Source organism: Octodon degus, unplaced genomic scaffold (genome assembly GCF_000260255.1).
Source record: "Octodon degus isolate 3935 unplaced genomic scaffold, OctDeg1.0 scaffold00078, whole genome shotgun sequence".
NCBI lineage: Eukaryota > Metazoa > Chordata > Mammalia > Rodentia > Octodontidae > Octodon > Octodon degus.
In genome coordinates, this window is record NW_004524654.1 from 2,430,395 (window position 1) to 2,441,235 (window position 10,841).

The 10,841-nt window shown below is 38.8% G+C and overlaps 2 long non-coding RNA genes across 2 annotated transcripts; one reads left to right on the plus strand and one right to left on the minus strand.

Annotated features, from left to right (window-relative positions):
- The first annotated feature begins 1,289 nt into the window (after positions 1-1,289).
- LOC105742855 lies at positions 1,290-7,542 on the plus strand. The gene is made up of 3 exons (XR_001117185.1): positions 1,290-1,399; positions 4,192-4,675; positions 7,296-7,542. It is a non-coding gene; the product is annotated as an uncharacterized LOC105742855 (long non-coding RNA).
- LOC111818044 lies at positions 2,657-9,269 on the minus strand. Its single transcript, XR_002822118.1, has 3 exons — positions 9,187-9,269; positions 7,091-7,145; positions 2,657-2,734 (listed from the first exon to the last, which is right to left on the minus strand). It is a non-coding gene; the product is annotated as an uncharacterized LOC111818044 (long non-coding RNA).
- Between the last annotated feature and the right edge of the window lie 1,572 nt (positions 9,270-10,841).

Below are 10,841 nucleotides of genomic sequence, written 5' to 3' on the forward strand. Positions count from 1 at the left end.
AGTTTGGCCAGGCTGAAGAGCATCACGGGACTCAAACAATGGTGAAAACTAGAGTGGCCGAGAGCCTTTATCTTGAGGTTAGTAGGGAGCTTTCCTGCTAACCACCACATAGTCAAGAGGAGAAACAGACCAGGTAGCAAATCAAGAAGTTCAGTTCCAGACATAATTACAGAGATCTTTGAAAGCCAGGCCAGCATGATAGGCAGCTGTAGAAAATGCCAAGAGGGGTCTTGGGGAGAGAACTAGGCAGTCTAAGTGCCTTCCTGGCATGAAGAAGGACCCAGATTCGATCCCCAGTACCACATGTCATGCCAGCCCTGCCTGGATCCTCGGACACACTGAGCAGGCCACGGAAACCGGGCATGGTGGCACACATACCCATAATCCCAGCACTAGAGAGGCTGAGACAGAAGGATCACTACAAGTCGGAACTGTGTAGTGAGACCCTGTATCAAATAAATAAACTAAAGATTTTTTAAAACAGAAAAAAATGCCAAGAGGATGCTCAGCATGACCCAGACATGAAATACTATTGCTAAAAGGATATCATTCCATCCACAACTCTCAACCTGATGATTCAGGCCACGAGACAACTGGGAAGGCAGCTCTCGAGATAAACCTATACTCAAGTGCTTGGGCTCTGTATGTTCTTAGACAAATTTCTTTCCCTTTCAAGTGAGAGATTTAGTTCTTCATTATAAAGCAGACAACCTTTCATTTACTACTTGTTAAAAAGAGGAAAATGAGTATCTATCTAAAGCACCCAGTACATTGCTTTCCAAAAGTAAGTGCTCAATAAATGGTAATAATGATTATTATCTTTATCAGCACTTAAGAGATTTGTTGAAGGTGAGGCTAGAGTGTAGGCAACACTCCAGGTTCCTGGCCCAATTACTGGCTTGGCAATTGTTTCCCATAACATTCTCTAAACTACATAAAATTTTCACCAATTTTTCAATCCAAGAAAAGAAGCTCCTTTTGGGGAACATTAATTAGCTTGTAAAAAAAAAAAAAAAGGATTCTTGTTAGATTAAAAGATAACATCGAGAATCATATAAAAATTATATACAAGCGAACATTATAAAATACTTTGATAAAGTACATCACCTGGAAATAAATTGCATCATGTCTTCCTGATGTCTTAAATGCTCAAGGCATATCTATGGTGTACACGTATCATGTAAAGAAGAATCGTGGCAGGAAGTCCACAGACAACATTTCCTCAGCCAGGGCCGTCCTGCTCAGGGTTTTCAACTGTAACAGTATCTGTATTTGCAAAGGGAACATTGCCCTAGAAGGTCAGGCTTTCAGGAATCACAGAAAATTTTCAGATCTACAAATGCAGCCGAAAGTACTTGGACATAGAAATAAAGTACAAGCCTTGAAGATTGAAGGATATGTGCCCATCTATTCATCTCTGTGTCATTCAGAACTCCTTTGGACATATTTTCTTTGGGATTCAATGTGGTAACTAACAACACAGCTATTTAGTCAGAGACCTTGAGATTGAAAAATTACAGTGGAGGGGAATTTCTGGTAAAAATGATATATTACACACACACACACACACACACACACACACACACAGGCACACCCAGAGGTCAAAACAAATACACTTAAAAAAGAAAAAGTGGACATTGGAGATAAATGAAATTTATTGTTTAATTCGATTGCCTCTACGATAATGTTTACTAAGAATGTGAATGCAAGCAATGTGGAAAATATAAAATACATGCAGGGGGAGCAGTGCCAGCCTCATCCATTAGAAGCAGGAGAGATGTTTCAAGGCAATTTTTTTTTCTTTTTTCCTTTCCCACTAAGGATTCTTGGCATCCTCTGCTCAGATTTCTCAGAACATGGCTGCAAAACCTCAGATCCCACTGGTTCTCCCTCCTTCCATGTCCTTATCCCTGCCCGTGCTTATCTGAATATATAAGCCTGCCCTTTGCTCAGATTTATGGATCCAGTCAGGGCTGTGTGTATTTACAGTGTTCTGACCTGAAGACCCTGGACTGAAGAAGAAGAGGAGGAAACTGGGACCCATTCCATAAACAGAGACAAATATGAGGGGGAGGTAGAAGGCTTTGCTAGCACTTAACATTTTTAACTATTGGCCAAGCTCAAGAATTGGTGATTAGATTAAAGGGAAAATGAGAGATGTGAGTGCGGGCTTGGAGAGAGTAAGATGTGTATTTTTGCTCTAGTCTAGTTCTTTGGTGATTCTGGGTTTGGGGTGGGGGTGGGATTAAATTTAATGCAGAAGGTCAGAAAGAAAATTGATAAGTCAGTTACAGAGGGAGCTATAAAATGCTTTGGGAAGGCCGAGGGTCTGCAAAGATGAGGATATAAACAACATTTAATAAGTCAGAAAATTTCTCCAACCACAAGTTGAGCTCTTGTGTGAAGCAAAGCTAGTTGCATTTTTTTAACTGTAATTGGTTATAGAAGAAAAATCTCCTGCTTCATGCTTAAATGAGGACGTGTTGCTACAGATTACCAAAATGCAATCAATTATGAGCTGAACTATTTTTCTTAGGGCCTGGTGGCTCACTTAAAAGCAACTGCATTTTCAAACAGGACTGCTTCATAAATGGGCCACTCATATGGGAAGCGGCTTGCGCCTCTGAGAGATACCTGAACCCATTAAAATGAAAACCAGAGAACAGGTGAATCTTCCACAGGTTGTGGCACCCCAAAACTCAATCTGTCTTCCCCGAGGGCGCATCTTTGCTCCCTGGCAAAAGATACAAGTATAACTTCTGCTGGGGACCTTTCTCAAGTAATTTGCTTTCTGGAAAAGGATTGAGTTCATGGGGAAAAATCTGACCCACCAACTAACTGAATCAGAAATAATCCAGTATATATTATGAGTAAAGGATGTAGTATTCATCCTATTATGAAATGCCACAAAGCAACAGGACAACATTGTAAGTGGAACATGATTGCTTCATACTAAAATGGGTATAAAGAAGTGATTGGATGACATCCTCCACAAATCACCTTACATTGCAATAGAGCAAACAACTGTGATGTACATGATGAAGACAGTAATTGGAAAATTTGCAAAATAGCATCATATTGTTCTGTTACCCATCTTAATCTACAGCAATCGGGTTCTCATGATGTTACTTATCTCTTAAAGCTAACATAATCTGCTCTCATGATATTGTTTGATAGGAAATTTTTTGTTTCACCTATACCTTGTAATTATATTTTCAAGCAACTATACTTTGTTTAAAATATACTGTGGATAATGTGCCTTTGATTGAGTTATGACTAATGATTGCATAAAAAATCATATATTGTTTCATGCTGTGTGTGGCACTTTATAAATGCTAAGTTGTTTATTAGTATTATATTATTATTCAAATCATTTGTCAGGAAACCAAAAGAAAAATTAAGTCCACAAGTGAATTTTGGAAAAAATTATAATAAAAAACTCACATAAAAGCATTTTCTTTTCCATTTATGTGCACCATTTGATGCTAACAATCAAACATAAAATTCAAAGTAGCAGAGTTAAGGAAGGCATTGGGTGATTATGCCTGTTCAGGCTGCCTACATAACGGTGAAAACTTGAGCAAAAGGTGATGAATAGCAAGGAGCTTTCCTAACAAGGCTGCATTTCTAAAGTGAAATGAAATACACAGCGTTCTAGAAAACTAATTTCTCCATTGCCATCATTTTTGAACTTTCCCCTAAAATAATGAAACTTCTGCTTTGTAAATAATGCATGCTTAGAACAAATGCAACTGTCTGCAGACGGTCTCACTTAGAAGGATTTGGGGGGACAGTTACATCACAACTAAAACGTGTCACAGTCTATTCAGATTCGCTTGCCAGTGAAACGATTTTTTTTTTCCTCTACCATGGTGTGGATCATAGCAACAGTGGGTTCAGATAGAGCCATTTCGGAGCAGAGACCTAGCTCCATGTGCCAGGAAAAAAATGCACGCACCACAAAGAACACTGAGATGAATGGCTCTATTTTATGAGCCATAAAAGTTTTATTCATCTTGACACTGAAACAGGTTTAGGCAGTGAGTTGACACGCCTTAAATAAATAAGTGGAATTAATTCTCCAGCGCTCGAAACAATAGCAGCATGCATGTAGCAGGGAGAAATGCCCCATTGTTTCCCGTGGCTGCCTGATATTGATATTATTTGTGTTTTTCTGCGCTGCTTCCTCAGGGGCCTGGTTGATCCACTTCAGATTCATCCCCTGTTTTATTTGAGGTTGAAAAAGGTTCAGGACCTGGTTGTACCACAGCTCCCACCGACAGCTAAGGAACCAGTTTGGCGTCTGGTTTATCTGTTGTTTTACTGCTGACCTTCAAATCAACTTTAACCCCTGACCTCTGGAGACATCTATCATGACAAGAGGCTGTTTAACACAAATGGTGCCCATTTATAGGGGAAGACACTCAGAAGATTTCCTTTTTATGAAGAATTTAGTTTTTCACCCCTCTTTTCTCAGTCACCACAGGTGAAATCCCTCTTAGCAGCTGGCTTATGAAATAATCTGAAGGGAGGCCTTAATGAGCAGAAAGCACCCTCAGCTGGAGATAAATATATGCAAATGAGATGCACAAACAAAGGAGCCTGGACAGAGAAATATCTGCAATTCCAGCAAAACGCTGCCTGCAGCTCGAAGATGAACAGCTTTGATAAAATGGTAACAAAAAGCACCTTTTTATCCTCCAGCGTGTTTTACATTGCAATAGACCATTGTCATTGCAACCCAGTGGAGCATGCAGAGGTTTTCTGCACTGTTTCAGAAAACTGTTTAAACATTTGTTTTAAGGCATTCATGAAATATAATCAATGGACTGCTTCTTTGTTGTTGTTGTGATTTTTTTTTTTGTCCTGAGTGTGTTTCAGATGTTACTGTAGTTATTTTACCTGTTGGTCTTTTCGTGGTTTAGCAGTGCTGTCTCACTGAGCTACTTCACATTTTGGTGTCTGTTTCTTTCACTCCTCAGAATTATTCTTCTTTTTTTCCAATTTCAATGGAGAGAGATTTCAAGTTAATAATTAGTAAGAGTCGGCTTGTGCAGCACCCAGACAACTAGTTTTAATGATCGCAATCAAGTGTATAGAGCTAATTCCGAGACAGGCATGTAACATGCTGATTTTAATAAGCTTTAAAAAGGCAATCTCTAACTTTTAAAAGTCTCTTTTTAATTTAATCGTCCTTGGTTCATATGATTCCAAAACAAACAAAACCATTAAAATATGTTTTCAATATGCATCCACAGTATTATTTGATGATGTTTTAAATTAGCATCATGTTGGTAAAATATTGATTGGATGAGCTTTAAAAATGGAAAAGCTGAAATCATCAACCTATTTGGGAGAGAAAAGAACACTATTTGCTAAAAATGAACAAAGCCTCAGTCCAAAGATCTTGCCAGAGAATGACTGGATACGTGACGCGCAGACTGCCACATCGGGGCTGTGTATTTTGTTTAGGGGACCAGTCAAAGCAGCTAAGGTGAGAGAAGAAGGTTATGTGCTTGCTTGTGGCAAAGCACTACCCCTCTAAAAGCACAGCAACGTTTGGTCCTTTCATTTAGAACACAATCCTAGCCTTCTGCAGCTGAGATATATGAGGATCTTTACACCTCCTTTCCCTAAATTATTTCATCTTGGTAGCCAGGATCACAGCGCAGACATTTCTTCTGAGTCGCGCACAGCTTTCACGGTTTATGTGCATTTCATCAGGCAAATGTCAAATTTGCTAATAACAAGAAAAGCTCATTTTTAATCATGCCACTCCTGTTGCACGGGCTGGGGTGGGGGTTGGGGGGCAAACAGGAGGAAGAGGACGCATAAAAGCATTGAGCAGTGCGACCAAAGAGGAGAAGGAGAAAAAAAAAAAAAAATTGCTTATTCGGGCTTTACAACGACACGTGTACAGTTATCTCAGTGTCTGTATCGGCGCATCATTAAATTCAGAATTTCAGGAGTTAATAGAAACTTGGTTCTGTTAGGGATGTTTTCTCCAGCCCAGGTTTAGAGCAGCATAATTATGTTCAACTGCTGTTGTTTGAAAGGGCAGACAGCATCTTAGGCACAGAACAATGAAATTACAGTTGAGATTTAGGTTAGCAAAAGCCGTCTTCTCCTGGCTTTTATGATTCATTATTTCCCATTAAATACAGTATTAGAAGTGTACACTAGATAGCTCATGGTTGCTGCTCTCGGAGCACATTATCTATATTACACAGGTCTGGGGAGCAGAATTAGAAAACTTTGGGGGAATGAGCAATATGTGTTTGCTGATAGAAGTACCATATGGCTCATCTTCTTCAATTGCTTTCATTGCGACTCTGATGCTGGAGAAATTAAAGTTTTATTTGATGTGGCACAGCTTAATGAACTGTCTTCTGTTAGGAAAATTGAATATGTTTCCTGTTATTTGAGCACAGAGCCTCCATGGTTTGGCTGATGAGGGATGCATTATGTATTGTTTATTTAGCATTTTGAAAACAAAAGCAAGATACTGAAGGTAAAATTGATTACTGCTGGATTGCATTATATAATCAGGTTTTCTCTCCTTAAATTTCCCTTTACAATCTTCTTATAATGTTTTAATATAAGAGTGTTCCAGGTTTTTGTTTTTCAAAGGACATAGGGCTTGATTTTATCAAAATACATTTGCTTGTCACTGAGGTACAGGAAAGTCAAAACCCAGCACTGTTATATTTATGAAGTTTGAAGAAGGGTGTTTGGGAAAAAAGAAATTAATTTTGTTTTTGTGAATCAAACTGCAAAACTTCTAGTGAGCCCCTAATTGGTTTTGACAGGCTCTAACCTTATGGCTACTAGGAAAGGGTTGTCATTTTCTTTTGTTTGAAATAGACCAGTTAAGAAAATGCTGGGATGGGGCCATAAGAGAAGGAAAAAGATGTTCAATGTTTAGAAATACAAACTTCAAAATATAAAGTTTTAATTTTTGAGTGAGTTGTCAATAAATGTAAGGCTGAACTTGACCTGTGCATGAAAAGAATGAAATTATATTCCATGGATTTAGATTCTTTTATTGAATACACATGATGAAAGGAAACATAATCAAAAATATACTTACATGCTAGAAAACTAAGGTATCAATCCATGTGAATGTTCTCCACCCCCTGAAGAATCTATAAAGAGAAACATCTAACATTTGGTTTAATGCCTTCATTTTTGTTCTGGATTTGATATTTTTGAAAAAATAAAAATCTGAATAATCTCTAAAAAGTCAGACTGTAAAATCATGGTCTAATCTCTGCACTGTCCCTTTCAATTTTTAGTGAGAAGTATGCCTCCCACATGCTGACGGCTCAGGCATACAATCTGCACCAAGCAAGCAGGATGAAAAATAGTTAAAGGGAATCAACATTTATCTGGAATATACAGTCCCACCCCCCCTTCCCTCCCTCTCCCTAAAAAGTCATTTGTCTTCTGTGTTCTGAGATGTTTTGAGGATTCTGGCAAATAGGGCAGTTAGACAAACTTTTCGCACAATCTAAATACTGTCTGCCCAAGAGAGGCTTCCAATGTTTGCAGTCCATAAGGAAAGAAAAAAATCTGGTATGTAACCAAGAATAGTGCTCTTGAAAATGTCTCTGAACAAAGTGCTTAAGCAAAAGTTGGGCCGCAGATAGTCTTGCTCAATTCTTCCTCTGTTTTTTTTCCCACATGAGGACCTTTCATTTGCCACTTCTTGTAACATTTTTTTAAATAAACAAATAAATTTTTGAAAAAAAAATCTGACTCGGAGACCTGACACTTCCTTTCGAAATAGTTAAGAGGAAAACATCCCATTTTTATGAACCCCATCTCCTAACAGGGGCCTGAGAGAAGGAACCCCATGATGCATTGTTATCAGCGTGGTATAATTTGACTGTTGACAAAGTATCCGTGGCAGTGAGAATGAGCACAGTTAGGAGTGTGGCGGATTGTAATCAAGAAGATGCTTAGCTGTGCAACGCTGCATCTTGAGCAGATTTGAATCAACATTGCCTTAAGGGGACACACACACACACACACACACACACACACGTACCAAAAGAAAAAAATCCATTAATTTTTAGAGGGAAAATTAGAGTGGCAGTTGATGAAGTGAAATTTGACATGCGTTAATTGCTCCACAGCTCTTCTAATTAAAGATCTTCAAATTCTTTTACTGCTGTCACCATGATGGCCCATTGTCTTGCTGGACAAATACTAAAATTACAGATAGATTTGAGCGGGAAGTTTTGCGTATAAAGATCGGACTGTGTTCGCTGAACCACTTCCTTGAGGTAGAAAACCAGACATCAATGATGACTGTTAGCTTTACCTCCACCCCAGGTACAAACACAAGGCTAATTAAAATAGTTTCATTATGAAACAGGTGCTGATGAGATTTCCTTAAGCAGATGGAAATGTTCCTCTCCTACACAGGCCTCTGCGTCACGAGATATTTCAGGTGGGAAAAAGAGCAAGTGGAACGCTAGGTTATGTAGACATTCTTATATTTCTAGTTATATTTCTTCAGAAATTGGAAAGAGGCAGATTTTTCTCAAAGGCTGTGTCACATTTTTCAAAGGTATGAGTCTAAGACAGCAGCTCTCCAGGTTCCCCTTTCTTGTCTTAAAGTAATTATACTGCTATTTGTACCCCAGTTTGTCACCAGATATGATACCATTAAAATTTGGGTTTTCTTTTTTTAACCCTTCTTGTCGAGCCCTTCCACCTCTCTTAATTCATTAACATATTGAATTTTTTCAATTTTCCATTTTCTTGCAATAACAATATTAATGCTGAGGTGAAAGCTTGATTGAAGCTAAATTACTTGTTACCTGCTGGCATTTATTTATATGGCATTGAATTATAAAGCTTTGCTATTGTCATGCCTTGGGCGAATTGTTTATGACACCAGTAATAGGAGTAATTGTTATTGTTGAAATTACCTGTCAGCTACCCATAGCAGTGGCCCTTGTCCCACTGACAAATAGTGACAAGGGAGAAGTATCCTCCACGCGTCCCCCTGATGGCTTCTCCGCTGATAATAAGAAGTGCAGGGCCTCTGATAATTTGCCTGTCACTGTTGAGTGCAGCTCAGAGAGAGTTGGCCAAATTGTTGTCATTCACTTTGACAAAGACAGCAAAATGCTCCTGTGCAGGAGGAGGATTATCAAAATAAATGAAATCACTTACACCCCTTTGTTTGTTTGGCTCAAGAATTGCCTGGCTTTGTATGAGTCTGTGCAATCCAGGTTCAGTTCTTACGGGTGCGCCTGTGTTCTGGCCAGGCTGAGGGTCCCTAGGAAGGAAAAGCATGTTAGAAGACCTGCTAGTTTGCCATTTGCATTGGTTAGTAAAAATTATATTCAAATATAAAGTCAATAAAATTATAAAAACAACTGCAAACACGTGCCTGAATGCATTAATTTAAACCCATATAAAATGCACACCTTGACTAGGCAAGGCTTCCTTTAATTCCTCTTTTTTCCCTCTTTGGCCACTGCAGGTTTTCAGATCTCAAAAGCCTCCAAACCTGCACAAATTTTCCATTTGCAATTACGTTTTCTTTAAAAGTTTAGAATTCTGCTTCCTTGACTCTAGCAGCTTTTAGAGATTCTACAGTCGAATTTAGGATTATTATTGTGAATGGTTGGTCCCTTTCCATAAATTACCTTTTGTTTACACATTATCTTTACATGTAAAGAGATAAATGAAATGTAGCTCCAGATATGAAGCATCAATTATCACAGGCTTCCAGAGAAAGCAAAATGACCCTGTTATTGCGAGAGCTCAAATATAAATATTTGCATTTTAAAACTCCTTCACTGCAGCCTGTGAACCTGTCATAGAGAGAAGAAGGGGGCAGGGTGGGGGCAGCGGGGGACGGTGTCCAGGGGTGTCTGTCGGGGTCTGAAGAAAACACAGTTTAAGCTCATCGAACCTTTCTTCTAGTGCAAACCAGAATCATTGTCACCTTTCCACAAAAGGCATCCTTTTATGCTAGGGAAATTCTTATTTTGAAGATGCCTATGAGGTTATTTCTCATAGATCTTCTTGACAAATACTTGCTGTTAGGAGAAGTCAAAAAGGAAAGGAAAAAGTCACTAGGAGAAATGTAAAATATTGGCTCCTTATAGGATAGGAGTCAGTTGTTTATTGGTCTCTACCAGACGAGTAATGACCAACCACGGTGTTAAGTGCCAACCCTGTTGCCTGGGGCCCTTCCCTGCTAACACCTGCCATTATCTGATTAGAGACGCTCCAAGGAAGTCGCTATTGCATAATTTTATGGGTCTTACCATTAACAGTGCAGGTTGGCTGGCAGAAAAACTACCTAGGAGGGTTGATAAAGCAACAGTGAGACATGATTTTATTTACTCCACTTACACCTTGCTCTCTGAAAGTGTATATAAGTATTTCAGACGCTGGAGGCTGTAGGTGAAACCTAACATGGCTTTAAGTAGACAACAGGCAGAAGCCCGACCTTAAAGGCTTCTCCTGGGCTGTAGAGTTTGAGGTAATGAGCAGTACTGTTAGAGGCATCGAGACTCTTCCTTAGTTGTTAAGTATTTAGCAAATAAATAGGTTTGTTCCGGTGCTAAAATCATACAGTTCATGTGATAATATGATCGGAATAAAGTGTACTTCTGATCCTTAATAATAATATAGTCTTCTAAAGGCAACTACTCCATGGTTAACTATGTTGAATGTCCCTGATTAACAAGTGGAAGGCAGTGACATAATTAAGAGGTTATCTGCAGTAATAAAAATGCTCAAACCTGTCTTGGAAGGCGATTCCTTCAACAGATAATTTTTAAGAGTGTAGTATGCTTTTTTTTTTTTTTTTT